The sequence below is a fragment of the Semicossyphus pulcher genome, unplaced genomic scaffold (genome assembly GCF_022749685.1).
Source record: "Semicossyphus pulcher isolate SPU_LCO1_2020_fin unplaced genomic scaffold, fSemPul1.0.p SCAF_12, whole genome shotgun sequence".
Lineage (NCBI taxonomy): Eukaryota > Metazoa > Chordata > Actinopteri > Labriformes > Labridae > Semicossyphus > Semicossyphus pulcher.
This window is the reverse complement of record NW_027211626.1, coordinates 30,057,839-30,079,156: the sequence shown is the minus strand read 5'-3', so window position 1 is coordinate 30,079,156 and position 21,318 is coordinate 30,057,839. Positions and strand designations below refer to the sequence as shown.

General features: G+C 40.8%; 1 protein-coding gene across 1 annotated transcript in view; it reads right to left on the bottom strand.

Moving 5' to 3' along the window:
* Nucleotides 1-12,489, bottom strand: part of tjap1 (tight junction associated protein 1 (peripheral)) — a 51,313-nt gene extending 38,824 nt beyond the window's left edge. Inside the window, exon 1 of the mRNA XM_069658546.1 lies at nucleotides 12,230-12,489. The gene's annotated coding sequence lies outside the window, so the exon portion shown is untranslated. The remainder of the gene's footprint in view (nucleotides 1-12,229) is intronic.
* Between the last annotated feature and the right edge of the window lie 8,829 nt (nucleotides 12,490-21,318).

Genomic DNA, 21,318 nt, shown 5'->3' with positions numbered 1-21,318 from the left:
ACATGTTTGGTTTTGTACTAAACATAGGCTCAATATGAACAACTGTATATCTAACAGCTTCACACAACCTCATTGTACATGTTTTCATGTTGACATATTGTGAGAGGCTGCTGTCAACATGTGATTAATAATGCTGTGTGCACCCATAATTCATTGCCATGCTGATTTATTTTACTATAGATGAATCCAGCAGCTGATTGATGAGTCACATTTTAAAGCTCTGCCTGCATCACTGCGGAGGTCAAATCAATACAGTTACAATAGACAGGTTTTCATCTAAATGTAGCACAAAGTTGAACAATTTTTCCATTAAATCCTTAGAATTAAACATGAAGCACTGTTGGGTGAATATGAACTCTATGGTTTCTGGACATAAACAGCAGGTGGAGCTGACACTCCAGTTGATGCCATTAAACCATTGCAGAAGAAGAGACAACAAAATGATGTCATTCAAGCATGTGATAAGAAAAAATATACATATATAAATATGCAATGTCAAGTGGCGGCAATTACTTGAAATTGTTTGAATTCGCCGGAATGCAAAATCGCAACTTCTTGGAGGGACTGGTAAACGGCAGTTAATTTGTGTGACCATCAAGAGAGATGAACAACCCCGGTCCAGGGGACAGACATTAAGGGGTTCTGGTGGTCATCCCCATGGAAATTTTAAGCATCAAACATTGTTGCATTCTGGAAAATTGTTGTGTACCAAATGCTTTTACCAATTTATGCTTAATTGTTAAATAACACTAAGACCCACAGCAGAGCTAAGATCAAACCTGAAGAAAATAAACTGTATTAATAATGGATGTAGCTACTGTGACATCACCCATTGGTTTCTCATCTACCTTTATGAAGCTTCCAGTTCAGCATGCTGCCACCATCATGTTGGATTTCTGGAGCCAGAAGTGTCCATTTTTGGATGAGAGGGTGACGCCGGAGAGAGGAACGAGGGGTTGGCAATGCCAAGGGGTCAAATCAAAACAGTCTACACCCGTGGCTAATTTATAAGCTATCAATAAGCTAGTAAATCATCCTGTTTCCAAAAGAGTGAGATTCTATCTATGGTGGTAGTTGACCGCAGTTGTTTATTTTTCAGACTAAAGAAACCAAGAGAGCTTGTGGAACTTAGCAAACTGGCTTTGCCAAATCTCTGGTGAGAATAACACGAAAATTCACCAAAAAAATCACCTAAAAGCTGGAGCACAGACTTCTTGTGGTCAGTTATCATAAACCACACAGCAGGCCATATTAGTTTTCCAATTTTTAATAAAAAGTCCTTAAAAGGCAGCAACAACACAAAGGCCAAGACGTTCTGTGACTGTGTTTGTTGTTTTGATGTCTAGCAGACAGCAAGTACCTGTCGCTCAACGCAAACTTGCCCCTAATAATGCATAACTTTAAGGCTTAAACTGTTTAGTTTAATAAAAATTGTTGTACAAAATTGTCATGAATAGCAAAATTATCTATAGCAGTGATGTTGATAGGTGTAAAATGTAGTGAGTCCCCAGATCCCACGGATAGTGATTTGAGTGTGTCCATGGGAAATGGGTCCCCATTAAAATCTTTGGTTCTTGAGAAATTGTAGTGTTCAACTCATGTTTGACGGTATGGTATGATATGGTTAAAATTAACATATATTCACGTTTGTTCAAAATGCATCTAAAATTAAAAGAATAAAATTGCAAATCTCAAAAGTTAATTAGAAAACAATTATCTTTTGCATGGCATACAACATTCGAATAAAATAGTCTTTCGGTAGCAGCAAAATAAATTACCAATAGGAGTGCTGATTTTAACGCGTGAACAAAACATTCACCCTGACACAGTCTACAAATAAACCAAAAATCTTCTAGTCTGAACATATAAAAAATTAAATGTGATTAATAGTGATCACAAAATGAATTGCGCCACTGTGAAACTTTTATCAAAAAAATAAAACTTAACTAACACAGTGGAAAGTCTGGTGATAAAAATAAATTCATGCAGATATGTATGTGGTGCATTCAGAGCCTTAATGTAATTCAAGTCTACAGCATTTGTCAATGATTACTTGTACATCATAGTGAGCGGTAGTGGGATATATGTGCAGATGGCGACTGAGAATAAGAAAATGGCGGTTGCCTTTGGAAGTATATTTTTCACAGCCACTGGAGTTTGTTTTGTTTATTTCACTACAGCGCGTCCCTGAGACTGTAAAACATCAGCAACATGACTGAACACAGCATGAGCGGCAAAAACGGGAGTTTGTTAACCACTACAAAGTCTGTGTCCTTAATTGTTGAAATGAAATCCATAGTGACTGGCTTAGCTGTTGTCCCGGCTAAACTAGCACGTTGCGAGACTGTGTACACGCGATCTCGTCTGCGCTGATTAGATACGCAGAGGGTTGAAACAGCGGTGCTCCGACAGCAAGGTTTCCCTTGTGGATTACTGGGATTTTTAACACGAGTTTCACTACAACTGTAGATCATAATGTATCACTCTGTAAAGATGAAGTGCGTCCCTGGGACGCATGGATTGTGAGCTTACTGCGTCCTTTTAAGTTTCAATGCATCAGAGACGCAGTACGCGTACCTAGCAACATCACAGCTATAGACAGACAAACCGTATTTATACCAGGCAGTAAACATCATTAATTGTGCTGTAAAGTTGGGCATTTTAATATGGAACCTTATGGAGACCGAGTTGCTTTCCAGTCTCGGAACTGCAGTTTTTGGTACTTCAGAGTTGGGTTCATTTCTCATCCCTGGGGATTGCCCCTTGCTGGAGACACAACTGAACACACCTGAATACACACAGCAGGTCACTCAGAACTCACGCAGAATTTGTTGTTGTGCAGCTCCACACACCCAGAGGGAAGTAAACATAGCAGGAAACCCCATCCTGCCCTCTGAACTGACCTATGTGAGGTCTAATGGTTTACTGACATTGAACCAAAGTCTCCTGGGTGTTTTACACAACACGTGTTAAAAAGATCAAATGATCAGATTACATTTGAACTGAAGTAAGTCTTAAAGACATTTGGTCAAAATTATAAATTTTCCAACTGTTTTTCTCAGGCTGCAGAAGTTCAAGGATCAACACTGATCAGCTGGAATGACCTTGACTGACCCAGATTGACCCGGACTGAGGTCTGGTGTCTGGTATGGAGTTAAAGGAAACACTGAAACTGCTGCTGGTTTCTCAAAAACCAAGCTTTGTCATTCCCTTTTAAACTTGTGTACATACATGTACAAAGAAGTCACATGACCTCAGATAAGCTGTACACCTCTCCTGCAGATCGATGATTGGTCAGAATGTCCTCAAGATGGTTGTACAGTGTCCTGATTGGCCAGAAGAGAATCACACAGCTGTGATGTCGATTCTTACAATTTTAACCAATTTTAAAATCATCAAAATTCAACATGATCTGTTGAATATGAGTTAACAAAAAGTCTCAAATGTATCATGTGAGCACAAATTATCACACATTTCTAAGCTTGAATAAATTAAAAACAGACTTTAACATAAGTGCAAATGTATCATATGAGCCATGGTGTGCTGTGTGTCATGTGATATGCTGTCATGTCAATTTTAAATACAATACATGTATGATATACTACACCTATGACACATGTATTATATGACAAAACTGGGGCATAGTGGTAACAACAGATGTATAATCATGTTTCTGAATTTGTACTCCTCAGAGAGCTGACAGGAAGTCTCTATTTAAAGACTGTAAAGCCCTAAAGGACAGAACAGAAAACATTTGTGGAGTTTGTTCTGCTGAACACACTTGACTGACTCTGATACCTGTCAATCCGTCAGGTGAGCTGGTTCAGGATAAGATTGAACCTCCAGTCTGGTGAACAGGTGCTGGTCCCTGTCCTGAAGACTTGAACTAAAGTTTCTGACAGAATAAACTTCACAGCAAGAGGGAGTGATCAATCAACTTCTGATTAATTACTTGCCAATACCTGATTGATAAGCTGCTCATTATGCTGAAATTGGATCTTTTTGGGCAATATGAAGATTGATAATGGGACAACCAAAGGACGAGACATCAGGAAACAAGTGCACCAGCTGGACGTAAAAATGTTGTTTTTTCTCTCACATCAACTTAGCTAAAACCGACTAATTTACACACTTAGTGCACTAAGCCTAACTGACACCGGTCGTAGCTGCACCCTGTCCTGATGATGCGTGTCCACATGGACTAGGGATGCACCAACTGTTAAGATTTTAACCCGGTTAATACTACCAGTTAAACGGTTAAATAAAACGGTTAAATAAAATGTGTGTTTTTTAAATATACATGTATATAGATATATATATCTATATAGATATATATAGATATATATAGATATATCTATATAGATCTATATATACAGTCATGGCCAAAAATATTGGCACCCCTGCACTTCTGTCAGATAATGCACCACTTCTCCCAGAAAATTGTTGCAATTACAAATGCTTTGGTATTCACATGTTTATTTCTTTTATTTGCATTGGAACAACACAAAAAAGCAGAGAAAAAAAGTCAAATCTGATATAATTCTATACAGAACTCCAAAAATGGACTGGACAAAATTATTGGCACCCTCAACTTAATATTTGGTAGCACACCCTTTGGAAAAAATAACTGAAATCAATCGCTTCCTATAACCATCAATGAGTTTCTTACACCTCTCTACTGGAATTTTGGACCACTCTTCTTTTGCCAACTGCTCCAGGTCTCTCAGATTTGAAGGGTGCCTTCTCCCAACTGCTGTTTTGAGATCTCTCCACAGGTGTTCTATGGGATTTAGATCTGGACTCATTGCTGGCCACTTCAGAACTCTCCAGCGCTTTGTCTTAAACCATTTCTGGGTGCTTTTTGAAGTATGCTTTGGGTCATTGTCCTGCTGGAAGACCCATGACCTCTGACGGAGACCCAGCTTTCTGACACTGGGCCCTACACTGTGCCCCAAAATTCTTTGGTAGTCTTTAGATTTCATGATGCCATACACACAGTCAAGGCATCCGGTGCCAGAAGCAGCAAAGCAACCCCAAAACATCTGTGAACCTCCACCATGTTTGACCGTAGGGATCGTGTTCTTTTCTTTGAAGGCCTCCTTTCGTTTTCTGTAAACAGTACAATGATGTACTTTACCAAAAAGCTCTACTTTGGTCTCATCTGTCCACAGAACGTTCTCCCAGAAGGACATTGCGCACAGTGGACACAGGAACATTAAGAGCTCTGGAGATGGACTTGTAGCCTTGAGATTGTCCATGCTTTTCCACAATTTTGGTTCTCAAATCCTTGGACAATTCTTTGCTCTTTCTTTTCTGTGTGGTACACACAGACACACAACACAAAGGTTTAGTCAACTTTTCTCCATTTTAACTGGCTGCAAATGTGATTTCTATATTGCCAGCACCTGTTACTTGCCACAGGTGAGTTTAAATGCAAATTAAAGGAGCATCACACGCTTGAAATACAATTATTTCTTAAAATTTTGAAAAGGTGCCAATAATTTTGTCCAATCCATTTTTGGAGTTCTGTGTAGAATTATATCAGATTTGACTTTTTTTCTCTGCTTTTTTGTGTTGTTCCAATGCAAACAAAAGAAATTAACATGTGAATACCAAAGCATTTGTAATTGCAACAATTTTCTGGGAGAAGTGGTGCATTATCAGACAGAAGTGCAGGGGTGCAAATATTTCTGGCCATGACTGTATATCTATAGATATAGATATATATATATATTTGGGAAACACATGTTTTGTTGTTGTTAGCTGAGCTGAGCCTGAGAGGAGAGCAAAATGAAACAAGCAGTTAAACAGTTAATAAAACTGAAAAAACAAAGCTTTGTTGCATATCTCTGCTCCTGGGACATCGGTACCGTCTGAGCGCGTATTCTCCGCTGTGTCTCACAGTTGACAGACTGCGCACCAGAACCCCACAGCATGTCAACATGTTGCTATTTCTTCAACAAAACCAGTAGACAAATTGTCTCCTCCATAATAGGGACTGGTGTAGGCCTGGGCTTTTTATTTTAAGATTCCATAGCCTGTTGTTAACTTATTGACTGTTTTTGAGCAGAAACGAAACTTAAAAATAACGCATGAGGCACAGCAGCGTAACTCATTAATTATTTAAATTATTTATACTGTCATATAATGTAATATAATACAATCATAATATACATCAATAATTTATACAGCATATTCTAATACTGCTCCTAATGCTATTAATGATAATATTAAGAATAATGCCAGTCATGTCAATAAGTCATACACACAGATAGTAACATTACTGAGGGTAAGCAGTGAAAATACAAGTATCAGGCTGACAAGCTCCTTGAGAGTAAAACCCAAAGTTAAATCTGCTGTGAGGAACTTTTGTATTGATCTTGGTCAACCCTGTGGAAAAAGCAGTACGTTTATCTCTTTGCTGTTCCTGTCCTATACATGTGTAAGTAGTATTCTGCAACAAAAGACATCCTCATGCTGTCTTTTCACAATCAAAAGTATCACTCACTGAATCTTGTCTTTGGAAAACGTAAACAAAGACACTTCCAGTTTGCGTGCTATAAATCGCTTAGTCTGACACAGACCTCGGTGGTAGCAATAACCGGCAACATGTATAACTATAATTAATCAATCTTGTCACTGATGGTCTCTGTTGCTATTGCAGGTCATATAGAGGCATCAGTATTACATTCAGTCTGTTCCATAACCAGCTGAAAACTCCTCAAAGTACGTTTAGGCTCACAAATAAAATCCCACCAAAATATTAAAAATCGTTTCATGGTTAGTACCATATAGCTTGACTCATCTGTTAACATGGAGGAGGCGGTTTTTATGACCTATACTGCAGTCAGTCAGCAGGAGGCGCTCGAAATGTTTTGTCTTCACTTTTAGGGAGCCGTCATGTCGTCCATCTTTTTATACAGTCTATGGTTTCAAAAAGCAACGTCTTTAACGACAGGCCTTCATCATGCACGGCTCAAATGCTGCTATGAAAACGAGATCGCGGGTTCAAAATTCAAAACGCGAGATGGTAATTTTGGCGGCTTGAAACGTGAAACGTACAGCTCATGGTGAATGTCAACGGAGCAGACACAGATGGAGAGACCAAAGGGGTGGAACAGGCTGCTGTGTGCAGGTACAGCAGGTGTGGATGTGTGAGGAGAAATAACACAAGAGAAGCAAGATGAGAAAATCAAAGTAGTTTTGTGAAAAAAAACAACAACATATGGTGTAGATTGAAGCAAAAATACGTGATATACATTTTAGGTCATATCGCCCACCCTTAAAGTACATCAAGCTGGGGGACTTCCACAGCTTACTTTTTTACATCACTTCCTGCTTTATGAGAACCCCTCCTCGTACTATGAAAGAGAAAATATCAGGAGCCAACAATCCTGACATTTTCTGGAAATTGTCAGGAGTGCATGTGTGAAAAGGGCCAGACTCCAAGAGTCAAGTGGAATAATTCTCCTGACGCGACTTCCTGTGTGAAGTCATTTAATAAAGGGATGGGCACTGTAACCTTCAGTTCAGCCTGAGAGGAGAAAGAAAGTGTGTGTGTGTGTGTGTGTGTTTGTCATGAACCAAATTTTCTGATTTTCTGAATTTTAAGTTAGTGAGTTCTGATTCAATCTCACACACACACACACACACACACACACACACACACACACACACACACACACACACACACACACACACACACACACACACACACACACACACACACACACACACGGTGAATATTCAGTAGCTGCTGTTTGATGGAGGATTTTATCACAACTGCAGAGTCTTCTTATTCATTTTCATTAGAATTGTGTGTACAACATGTAAAATCTTGTCCACACAGTGTTTCCACAGTGATCAGTCAGTGACTTGATACCAACACCTGAAAGCTTGCTGCTCTCCAGCCCTGATCAGATAACCTTCTGTAGAATTTTGCACACAGTTAGCCCCCAAGGATCAGGTCTGGGTCCAGAACATAGACTTTATAAATTATGGACGTAGTCTCAGTGACGTCAACCAGTGGTTCCTGTAGGAGCGTTTTAAAGCCTGAATTGCACAGGCACTGGGGGTCGCCATATTGGAAATACCAGAGCCAGCTAATCCAGAAGCAGGCAAAGAGCACGAACAAGCTGAAGCCTATGGCTGAGGACTATGGGCGGGCCGAATGAGTCAGCCAGCTACGGCTATGAAGCTAGGCTATATGCTCCTCAGTGCAGCTAGCGGTTATCAGCTATAGACTATATAAATAACGAATGAGCTGATTTAACTTTCCCAGGAGAAGATTCTGTTTGTGACGGTGACTGACTGCAGGTGTTTAGTTATCGCCGGTGAGATAGCAGCGAGCCAACACGTAATAGGAAACCTAAAATGATCGATCTTCTCATCACTATGGTCCGCTGTAATAACTCCTGACTCCTATTTACTGGCCGACGATTAAATAAATGTTTGGTAAACACTGAACAGGCCAACAAGCCAGCTAAAGCAAGCACAGTAAACCTGCTACTTAGTACCAAAAATATATCAATACAATTATACTTGCATTTAACTCACCAAAAAGCTGGAGCTCAGACTTCATGCATGGTCAGATAGTCTCACAGAAAGACCGATTATTTGTCCAAACTTTGAATGAAAAAATCCCCAAAAGACTCCAACAACACAAACAGATGACGTTAAGTTCAGTGACTGTGTTGACGTCTAGCAGACAGCCAGCAGGATCCACCTGTCAATCAAACGAGCCAGCCCCTATAGTTTAAGGCTTAATATAATTAACAGGTGTGCACTTCCGCATTGGCTTCGTTTTTCAACATCGGAGGTTGATGCTTGGTCCAGAATTTAGGCATAATGGTGACACTTGGTATTGCAACCTCCAGCACCATCAGGTGACGCACAGCCACACAAACATTATTTCACCTGATAGACAACTTTTACTTTTATAGGAATGAACAGGCAGCCATCTGTAAACGCTGCAGACAGTTCTCATTAACAGTTAATCAGTCAAACTCTGAGTTTAAATTACTCTTGACACAGAGACATACTCGAGAACAGTTAGGTCTACCTGTAGTGCAGGTGAGATGACTACAACCAGCAATTATTTCCATTAATCAGTTATCTGAGAAAAAACTTAAAAATAACATCAGAGCCCAATGGACATCTTCATACACTTTTTATGTTTCAAGATTTTCAGTATTTTTTTCTATTGAAAACTAGGGCTGCACAATAAATTGTTTAACCATTGCATTTGTGATGTGCACCCACCGCTATCCAACACCATTATCACTCTGCAGAACTCAATGTAATCGGGACACTTTTTGCTTCAACAGTCCGGACAAAAAAAAAAATCAAGCACCAACTGTGATATCTTCAGAAAAGTGAAGTTTGATTTCAGCCTGTGCTAGCTGCTGCACTTTCTGACACAAACAGCTGGCATACGACATAAAACACCTCACACATGAAGGAAAACAATGTCCTCTGGTCCCCACTGTGGACGGCACTTCCATTCTTACTGAAAAGTGAAACGTGGTGAATTATTCAAATATAGCATACAATCGATACCACTTGATTTTTAGGTGAGACGTCCTTATAAGTGGATAAATTACATGTGGAATTGACCCTATCTGCAGTAGCATATAGCCTAGCTTTCGTACCGGCACTCCAGCCAGTTTCTAAACACCGGGGCTGCGCTGACTGGCATCCACTGTATGTATTACACTTACTATTGATAAGTATCTCATATAACCCCACTTTAAACAAACCAACCTATTCCTTTAAGGCTGTGGCTACATGTACAGGCAGGTAACAGAGCAGATGTGCTGCAGAGTGTTTAATTTTAGCGCCTACACCTGCAGCGCACACACGGCGTGAGGTTGTGCAGGGGTTGACAATGAGCATAATTTGTATTTATTTTATAGAGTCAATACAGACCCTTAATTTTACCACTGAAACACCTTCAGTCTAAATCAGGTATTATCATACTTTAGTATGAAAAAATAAAACCACTAAAATAATTTAATTAGAAAGGCCCTTAATGAAGAAAGTAGGTTTAAAGGAGGTTGCTTGAGAAATCAGCTGTGGTGTTTGACTGCCACAGGGGTATTAAAGCTCCTGTGAGGAGTTGTTTGCTGGTTATGAAACAGACTAAAATTAATTCTGATTACTCGATATGACCTATACAAGCAAACCAGACCATCAGAGACAAGATTGATTATTTCTATATAGTTATTTTTTATGCCTGAAACTGCTGGCGGGGGGTAGGATGACATATGAATGTTAAAGAAAGCAGGATGAGATTTTTTGTTAAAAACCACCACTTAAGCATGTACAGGACAAAAACAGCAAAGAGATAAGAGGTATGACTTTGTCCACAGGGGGCGCCAAAATCAACACAAACCGAAAGTTCTTCACAGGAGCTTTAACCTTTAACAACCACTAAAAACAGCTGAATCTAAATAATATGATTTCAGTCTGAGAACCTAAATTTGTCTGTGAATACAAAAACAGAAATTAGATGAAAGCAGAAATGATAATAAAGATGATTTTAAGGTGTTCTTAAGCCGGAGGGGTTCTTGTTTACATTGTAGGGCTGCAACAACTAATCGACTAAATTGATTAAAATCAATGATTTAAATAGTTGGCAACGAATTTCATCATCAATTAGTTGGGTCTTTGTTATGATGCATGGCATGCTCTGTGAACACGTCACTGGGGGCAGCCAGCTTGTGTAGCTCACTAATGAATTACAAGTTACAACGTCTCTGGTCTCCTCTGGGATAAACATGAATTATTTTTATCAGCGGACAGTATACCATGGTATTAAAGTTGTTAATAAGCTAACAACACTGGTAAAGCTAATTTAATGCTAACTCTTGATAAAGCTAATGCCCGGCTTCATTAAACCATCATGAAATGGAGAGAAAACTAATGGAACATATTTCTGTCCGTCACGTTGTGTATAAATTAACTTGTAATCTTGAGTTTGTCCGTCGGAACGGACACCAATCTATCGCTAATTCGCTGAATTTCGATCGGAGAGACACTGGATGAGAACATGGCGTTATGGAGTTTTTGAATATATCGTTTCATTAGTGAGAGACGGACTAAAGTCAATCTTTTATTTATTCATAACAGAAACTTGAGCAATATCTGATTAAATATATTTTGGTTAGTTACATTTCCCTATTATACTCGGTGCATGTCTGCATCCCCAATGTCCATTTTTTATTGTAGTGGCCTTGTCTGTATTTTCCTTTTACATGTGAAATTATTAAGTAAATCAACAAGACACAAATTGAGTTACATATTTGATATATTAACATTGCATTTTACAAGAAAACAAGATATATTTTTTGAGGTTTAAATATAATGCTAATACTAAAGTTGATCTTATTTTACTTTTATCTGATTAATAATCGATTAATCGTAGAAATAAGCGACAGATTAATCGATTATCAAAATAGTTGTTAGTTGCAGCTCTATTACATTAAAACATTTTCAGCTTCCTATCAAAGATGTTTTAATGGATTGTTCTTGAGTGTTCAGATATTCAATGTTTAATGAGATCTGGAACAAACTGAGTGCACTTTAATGGATGGAATATGTTCTAATATGGTAATGTAATAATGTTCTGATGGGTTGTAATGTTATTGTGAAATCTCTGCACGGTTCGTGTGAGCAGCATCTCTGTTTCACTTTGTGATACCTGTGCAGGTGGAGTTCATGTACTTTATCATGCTCTGACTGGGACACTGAGGCTTAAGGGGCCCCTCAGGATCTTAGTTAGGCCCTTGACAGCTGACTATTGTTCCCAGTTGGTAATTCAGCCTTGTGATTGGCTGTCTGGAAGTGCAGGTGGATGCGATGAAGTGTTCACACACAGAAAGATTGAATGATTCAGTGATGGGGCTCCACCACCTGACCATCAACACAGCAGCCCTCAATTCTATCTAACAGGCTGACGGGGACGGACACGACAAACATAGCGGGGCTCTCTCCGCCTGACACCGGGCCGAACCGGCCCTCAATATTGCACTGAACCATCCTGCAACGGCCCGTTAAGGCGAGATAAAGCCGCTCAGACTTACTGCGGGACTCACCGTGGCCCAGTTCAGACCACAACAAGCTGCACCCAACTGTCATACACCGATCGACACCGAATAAATCGACTCATTCCAGCCACTCACCTCCACACACTCCCCAATGACTGCAGCTCATTCGAGTAAGAGCTTACCTGAGCGGCCGTTTAGCGCGGCTCTGCTTTGGCTATCTCCACAAACAATCCCAGAGAACGAAGAGGAGAGGAAACTTTAGCCGGAGCTCCAATCTGCTCCTCAGGCGGGGCGAGGAGGGAGGGAGGGGGGCTCCGAGCCGATTTAAGGCCAGGGAGGAGCGCAGAGTTCCAACTGTAGAGGAGATCCGAGTGGGGACGCAGCAGCAGCGGGCGGCAGGAGGAGAAGCAGCCGGCTGAGATGCTCCGTCTGACGTAAGGAAATCCACTCAGAGCCGCTCGGATAAAGTTGATCTGCTGCCCTGCTCTGCTGTCGCCATCTTTACCCGCGGGGCATGACGGGTAATCCTCAGGAATCCCGACCCCCCCACCCCTTCCTACACAAGCCCCCCCCCTCCCACCACACACACAAACAGACACCCGTCACACGTCCTGCGTGCTGACGTCACACACCTTAATCTGTAGACGAACAAGGAGGAACGCAGGTGTTCAGACGTTACAGAGTCAATGTTAAAGATTGGTTTATTATTTAATTATTGATCATTTGATTAATCTTTTTGTGATAATCACGTGACCCAGTGCAGGTAAAAGTAGGCTACCCACATTGGGTACTTCTGTGCAAGTAAAAATACTAATAGTGAATCTGTATTTTAACAAAGACTACTCATAGAATTCTATTAAGTTTCTATTACAGTTTTTCTTGATTGCTTTGATGCAGCAGTCAACTCAAACTCCACATTTTCAAAACAGTTAACACACAGGCCGAAACAGTGGCACTCATGGTCCAAATGACACATTTTGTTTGCAGAAGGCTCTAACCGTCTAAAACATTTAAAATATGCAACAAAACCTAATTTTGCCTTCAAACAACACAATCAACGTAGCTGTCATGCCAGTGCCATTTGTTGTCAAATTTGCCTTCTTGCAAAGAATTGGATCCAGAATCAGAAATGTTTTGATGCAAATTTTATTGATTCCATAAAAATAAAATCTATTACATTACAGTTTTTCTTGATTGCTTTGACCTGCTTAAAGAAACTGGGATCCACTCGGTTTTCATCATCACTGTCTCAGCAGAGCACAAGACACCTCTTGCAAATGTGTTAACCCTTTCTCATTGGTTTGACACATTTTCCCTTTTGCAGAACAGTAAACACGGATATCATTCAAGCAGTCCAAACTCCATTGTTTTAGCTATGCTAACCAAACAGAAACCATCTGTTCCTAACTATTAGAAACTACCTACATCAGTATGAATTCACTGAAGCACCTGTTTGACACTCCTTCACACAAATCTTCAATTAGCAATCAGTCTGCAGGCCTTCAAAGGTGCAGCGTCTGTGTTGTTCTTTGCCAACATGGATGGAAGAGGTCTAAGGCAGATGAGACTGAGTATCAATAGTGGCTATTTCTTATACTCTACAGTAATAGATTTGTATACTTTACTGTAATAGATTTTATTTTTATTTTCTTAATTTCTTATCCTCTAATAGATTTTATTTTGGTTTACATGTATTTTGTGTAATATTTACAGTGTTTCCGTTTTCAGCCACAGTTTGAAATAAAGAATCAATGGAATCAATAAAATTTGCATCAAAGCATTTCTGATTCTGGATCCAATTCTTTGCAAGAAGGCAAATTTGACAACAAATGGCACTGGCATGACAGCTACGTACAGTAATAGGCTACAATGACAAGCAATGGTGCACTGATTCACACTGTATGAGTGCTGTATTTTGTATTTTGTTGTCCACTGTGTAATGGTTGATTGGAAGAGCTCATACACTTGTTTGCAAGTTGTGTTGTTTGAAGACAAAATTAGGTTTTGTTGCATATTTTAAATGTTTTAGACGGTGAGAGCCTTCTGCAAACAACATGTGTCATTTGGACCATGAGTGCCACTGTGTCGGCCTGTGTGTTAACTGTTTTGAAAATGTGGAGTTTGAGTTGACTGCTGCATCAAAGCAATCAAGAAAAACTGTAAAGTATACAAATCTCTTACTGTAGAGTATAAGAAATAGCCACTATTGATACTCTCTACTCTCTATACTCTCATCTGCCTTAGACCTCTTCCATCCATGTTGGCAAAGAACAACACAGACGCTGCACCTTTGAAGGCCTGCAGACTGATTGCTAATGGGGGGGGGGGGAGACAGAGAGACAGAGAGAGAGAAGAGAGGGATGGAGGGACTTAGGGAGGCAGTGGTCAGTAGATGGCAGCAGGGTCAAGACTAGAGAGAGAGGGAATGTTTTTGTGTGTGTGTGTGTGTGTGTGTGTGTGTGTGTGTGTGTGTGTGTGTATGTGTGTGTGAGTGTGTCTGTGTGTGTGTGTGTGTGTGTGTGTGTGTGAGTGTGAGTGTGTGTGTGTGTGTGTGTGTGTGTGTGTTTGTGAGTGTGTGTGTTTACATCTGAAGTGATCTTAAGTCTGTTTCAATTCCAAAACTCATGTCACGTGAACATGTGAGCAGGACTAGTTTTAGGGCGTTAGAGTTAAAATGAGCTCAGCATCCTCAGCAGGTTGCTATTTCTCTGCAGTTCTTAAAGTATGTTTTGGTTATTTCTAACTGTAATATGGTGCAGAGTGGAGGTTTGAGAGTGTCTGCAGCTGGAAAGTTTATGTTTAAGACAATACCTCTCTGCCAAATAACGTTGGTCAAATTCTCCACATTCCCTCAGTGTTTTCTGCATGTGGGTTGTTGTGTCAGAGCCCATAAGATCTGTCAGCAGGTGATGTGATGTCTAAGCCCGGCAGTTCAGTCTTCAGGGGGTTAGTTGTGTCATAGTCCTAAGGTCTGTCTGCAGAAGGTTTATAATACAATAGTCCCTCAGTTCTGACAACAGGTGATGTGTTTTGTCAGCCCCTTAGTTTTGTTTGCAGGTGGTTGTTACGTTTGAGCCCTTCAGTTATAACTGCGGGTGGTTTGTCCTGCCTGGGCTCCAGAATTCTGTCTGCAGTGAGTTTGTTTTGTCAGAGTCCTTAAGTTTTATCTGCATGTGACCGCCTTTGAAGTTTTATACCAAACCAAACAGTGCGGGAGGAAAAGAGGCATCAAGTGTAAACAAACAGGGTAGGCTTCACATACACACAGTGCTGTCCTGTCCTGTCGGCTCCCCCATTTTCACAGACCCCATTTCACCTCTGTTACACCTTTGTTACCACCTCGGCTGCCAGCTCACTGGCGGAACGACTCCATCCCACTATTTCAACTCGTAACAGTCGTGCCTTGAACAGGCTGTGTAAAAGAGGCTCGCGCAGGTCCATCTGCTGGACAGTTGTGCAACAGTTCATTAGTTCTGTTTGCAGGTGTCTTGTTGGGTCAGAGTCCCTCAGTTTTGCCTACAGGTGGTTTATTGTGTCCACATACTGTTTCAGCCTGAGCTTGTCTGTATTGACACCAAAACACTGCGATGATACAGTAATGTTGTCAACGCACTTGACCTGACAGGGGCGGCTGTGGCTCAGTGGTAGAGTCGATCGCCTTTAAATCGGAAGGTCGGAGGTTCGATCCCCAGCTCCGTCAGGCTACATATCAAAATGTCCTTGGGCAAGACACTGAACCCCAAATTGCCCCCGGTGGCATAGCCAACGGGTATGAATGTGATATCTGATTGACAGTTGGCCCTTTACGTAGCAGCCTCTGCCATCAGCGTGTGAATGGGTGAATGTGATATGTAGTGTAAAAGCAGCTTTGAGTGGTCGCAAAGACTAGAAAAGCGCTATATAAGTACAGTCCATTTACCATTTACAGGGGACGTTTAAAGATACCTGACAAAAATGACCCATAATATCTCTTCTTCCCTTCACTGTTGCTGTTCATTAAAATAATCTAAAAAAGTAATAGTCTTTCCAATCAAAACATGGTCAGGATTCACAAAGCTTCAGCTGCTGCGGCGATGTCATAAATGTCATTGCTGTCTAAATCTCTTGATACTCAGTTGTAAATGTGACAATCATTCAAAATAGGAGCTCACAGTGAAGTGTTTGTTAATTTTAGTTCATAATGGGAGATCAGTGTGTTGGGGACCACCTGAGACATGATGACCCGTCTGCCTATCTGACTTTACACAGCCAATCAGATCATCTTGACACTGATGCTCATACTTCTGTCACAAGGATAGAAACACACACAGCAGCTGTTGAAGAGATTATCATCTCCCTGCAGAACGGAAAGACGAAGACAATGTCCAGCTGCTCCACAACAATGCAGATCTCCCCTCTGTCCTCTCATATGAGAGCTATGGGAGTAATGGTAGTAATGGGAGGTATGGAGAACATGTCACTGGTTGGTGTCCCAGCAGCTGCTGATGTCTCTCTAACATGTTTCAAACCAGAGTCAAAAACCTGTAAATCGGAGACATGAAGTGCAGCTACGGTCAGAGAGCTGGTCAATAATTTAGTCTGATCTGAATCTTCTTATATCTTGGGAAAACTTTCAGAAAGGTTCAATGCATCTAAAAACCAACACTAACACTTCATATCTAAGACAAGCTTAATGGATGCAGGCCTGTAATGTCATGGTTTATTATTTAAATCAATGCAGACATGTTGATGACGTGAAGGCTCAAAAGTCATAAACAGGAACTTCCATCTCTGAACATTCAAACACAGCACCAGACAGATGTTTTTATTGGAGTTGATGTTCAGTTATCCCCTGACAGTCAATAAACGCCTCCTCTGGTCACAGGTGTCCCAGTAAATATGTACCGGAGTTATTATGTTTGTGTTCACACCATCAGTAAAAGAAAAAGAAGTGGCAGGGTCTCCTTCTATCATAATATGATAAGATTGCAAAAGTATAGATTGCAAAAGAGAGCATGCAAAAAGATAAGATTTCAAATGATTTAATCAAACATAAATCTGTTGTTTCTCTTTACACTGCTGTCGTCAGACTGGCTGCATGTCGAGGTCAAAGGTCACACACAGCTTTCGTCAGTCAGACAAGGGGCTCCTTGTTTGGCAGTAAGCTATAGTGTGTGTGCATGTGTGTGTATGCGTGTAGGTAGGGAAACAGGCAGTAGGCAAATGAAGCAGCAAAGGAAATGAGGAGGTAGGGAAGGACATAAAAAAACAAAGGAAGTAATAAAGGAAATATGTGACTCCTGAATCTTCCACTTAAACTCCATCTGAATGTTAAAATGGGGATGGGGGATGATGGCGGAGGGGGTCCTCAGCTGCCGTGGTGAGGGTTGGGTCAAGGCTATCTCCCCCCTCTCCCCTCCTCCCCCATCTATTCTTCTCCCTGCAAACAGAGAGGCATTGTGAGGCAGGTGGTTTGACACACACACTCATAGTTTAGAGCAGAGAGGAATCTCCCAGCTGTTCCTGCTGCAGTTCATTCAGCAGGTTAGACCCTCATCAACCCCTCAACACCCTGCTCCTCCCCTCAAACACCCCCCCACCCCCTGCCCCAACCACCACAACCCGCCACCCCAACATCTGAACAGTGGTCTAAAGTCAGCGGTCAGATTTAGCTTTCAAACACCGTCACAGAAAGATCCAGTTACAGATGAAGATCCATCATTAGGAAACCTCAGCCCGAGCTCTGGTGGTCCTAAAACCATCCACTTGAAGACAAAAGAATCATGCAAAATGATCTCAACTGATTAGTGGTTGATTAGGACAGTGATGTTACAACAATGTTACAATTTCATTTAGCAGACGCTTATGTCCAAATCGACGTACATCTGAGAGTTAGTACAACACAAGCAAGGATCAAGACAGGGGGGAACAAAGTCAGTAAGAGCCAACAAACAGCTTCAAGTGTGATCGGACTTATATCTTAGAATAGTCAGTTCAGAGTGTTATCATTTGAGTTTTAATGTCCCATGGTGCTTGACACATTTTCCAGTCTAACCGATGAGCTCTGGAGGGAACAGATGGTTGGAGGTAGTGGTGGAAATAGAGATGGAGAAGGAAGTGACAGTATCTGAGCTATGATACATTAAATCAACACGTTAACCAGCTGCATTCAGAGCGAGGCGACAAGCACAGAAGAGACTTTCTCTGCCTCTGAGAATAAAGTGATATGTTTTATCTGTCAGAAAGATGAACAATATCACCAATGTCTCATCATATTCCCATCAATACATCATCAATAAATTCAGAGAGATAAATTACTACTTGGATGAAAAACCATGGACATGGACAAGGTTTGGTAAGTGGTTCAGTGGTCCCCAAGACAAATAAGTGCTCAGATAAGAGATATTTCACTAAATAGGTACATTTAGACGTAAAGTTATAATCTCGAAGATTTCAGTTTCGTTCTCTTTGGCAGCATCCATGGCGATAAACGATAATTGCGTGAGCTTACTTTCCAGATATCCAGACAGTGTCCTCACTGATGGTCACTTTCCGTTTTAGACTGTTTGCCTTCATTTGAGTGTTGAATTAGTTTCTTTTTCTTTGGATTTTCACTTATTTTTGAAGTTGTATCTGTAGTCATCCATCTTTTCTTTGTTTGTTCAGCCATAGTAGATTACTGTTTACTCGCAACACTTGCAGAGACCGGAAAAGCAGCAGCTTAGCTCCGCCTACCCTCTCTGGCAGACCAACCACTGCTGGCTGATGGAAAATGTGTCACTAACTGGGCGCCGCTTGTGATTTCTTATGCGAAAGTCACACCAGACACCCTGTCCATAATACTGCAAATGCAAAGGCTTCATCAGCGGGCCATAGGCTAAATCCCCATTGTGCATCTTTGAGATTATTACTTTAAGGACATAAATGGTCTTCATAGGTGCCTAGACGTTGTCTAAGTAGTTTTATTGGTCATCAAGGAGATTATAGGGGTTCTGTAGTTATCGGGATCCTCTAGGTGCTTCTAATGGTCAGTTAAGATTTAAGGGTTTCTCTATTTATAGGTCTTTTTTTTAGAAGTAAAAATGATCCTAAGGGAGGTACTAGTGGTCCTTCAGCAAGTACTAGCGGTAATTGAAGAGGTAATTTTCATCATTGAGGAGGTATTTGTTGTTATTGAGGATGGTCCGGCAGTTTTTCAGGTGGTTCTACTGGTCCTTTAGAAGATTTAAGCACTACTTCAGGTAATTGGTCAACTATTAAACATTTCTGAGGGACTTGTTAGACAATTCCCACCACTGTCATCACAACACTGACTCACATCTTTTTAAACACTGATGATGTCTTCAGTCTGTCAGTCCAACACTTTGTTTCACAGTCATCTGATCAAATGTGCAGTTGATATTCATGATCTTTTATATCGAACCACAATTTACACACACATTTTAAAACCTGGATCTACACTATATTAATGAAGTGTGCAAATAACATATCAGGACATTTTCTCTGAATCTGATGTGTTTCTCTGCAGAGAGTTCATTTCCCAGTGCACTGGCTGTCTCTGAACAGCCTCTTCACTCATACCTGAAAACATTTCAAAAGCTGCACCTCATTTCAGGTGAAGACGAGTCTGAGCCTGCCAGGAGAAGTCTACTGATCTGAAATCAGATCTGATTCGCTTACAGAAGCTTTTTGACAAACGTGCAGAAACACGAGCAGACGGGAGGGAGCCGGCATCTGATCTCATCACACTCGGCCTGCGGGAGCTGATCTGCACAGGCGCGGTTCAGACATAGCAGATCTTAGTGGATTATCAGAAAGGAAGGGAGTGCTGAACAAATAGCAGAGCATTCTGGGAAAGAACAAGTGAGGTTGTCAATAAAAAGGAAGCAGAGAGAGCGAGGAAAAGTCTCCCTGTGGACCAAAAAACATCCTTCATGCAAAAATAATTTGGTGAGAATCAGACAGGAGGAAAGTTACTGACGGAAAGAGTAAGTTTTATCCAGAGGCACAAATAACTTCTGAGTAACAGTGCAGTTTATAACATTTAAACTAATCAATGGCAAACACAACAAGAAAACAGTGGTATGGTGCTGCCAGCATCCCCTGGAGGCTACAGTTTTCATCATAGCCACAATATGAACAAACTACATACCGATGATTGTCTGTTTGTCAAGTTTAAGAGCCTAGTCTCCAAGGAGTTTTGACTCTGACTTCAAGGAGTCAGAGTCAAGCTCTTCTATGAGTTTTGGTTCTATAAGTTTTCTCATTCTCATATGCTTCTTTGTCTTGTCATTGACTTGTGTTTGTCTCAGACATGTCGTTTTATGATGGGTGTTTGGATTTTGACTTGTTTTTGCCTCTGGGTGTTTTGACTCTGACTCCTCTTTACCTCCTGGCAGTATTGACTTGGGTGTTTTGACTCAAACGTATATTTATCCAGTGGATGTTTTCACTGAAACTTGTCTTTGTGGTGTTGATATTTTTTACTAGGACTCCTTTTGAATGTTTTGACTTTGACTGCTTCTGTTTTCTGGATAAGTAGAATTGTATTTGTTTTTGTCTTGCTGTTATTTTGAATTTGACTGTCTTCTTCGTCTAGATTTTTATGCTTTTACTTGTCTTCATTTGACATGTTATTTTTGTCTATTTTGTTTTACTCTTACTTGTTTTTGTCGAAGCAGAATTGCCTTTGTTTCGTGGATAATTTGAGGCAGACTTAACATAGTCATACGGATGTTTAACTCATTAACTTAACTCATCCCGGCGTCCTTGACGTTTTGACTCAGACTTGTTTTCTGTAATAGTTTCACACTGAGCGAGCCGGATAAGGAATATTAAATAGTGACAATTTAATTATTAATCTTAAGTGGTGTCAAAGTTGGCTTTGTCTCTGTGCAATGCATTGCACAGATTTTACTTTACTGTAGAGCGTTAAAAGTGGCTCTCAAAGTGTTTATGAGTCCAATCAACACTTATTAACACCTGACTGTGCAGATGAAGGTGCAGGCTGAATACACACAGTGTCATTGTGTGTAAGTGTGACTGTCAGTGCTTAGATTTAATTTAACACCACAGTTATCTGACAAACAACAGGAGAGTGGCCAGTTTCACACACACACACACACACACACACAAGTATTTATAAGCTGTAGAGTGTGTCAGTGTGCGTCTGTGGGGGAAAGGGGGTGGTCGGACCCTGCAGAGAGGGAGTGTGTTAAATGAACAGGGAAGACGGGTGGAGGACAGATGGGGGACGGCTCTCCTTGTTGCGTGTATGCAGCTTCAAACAAAC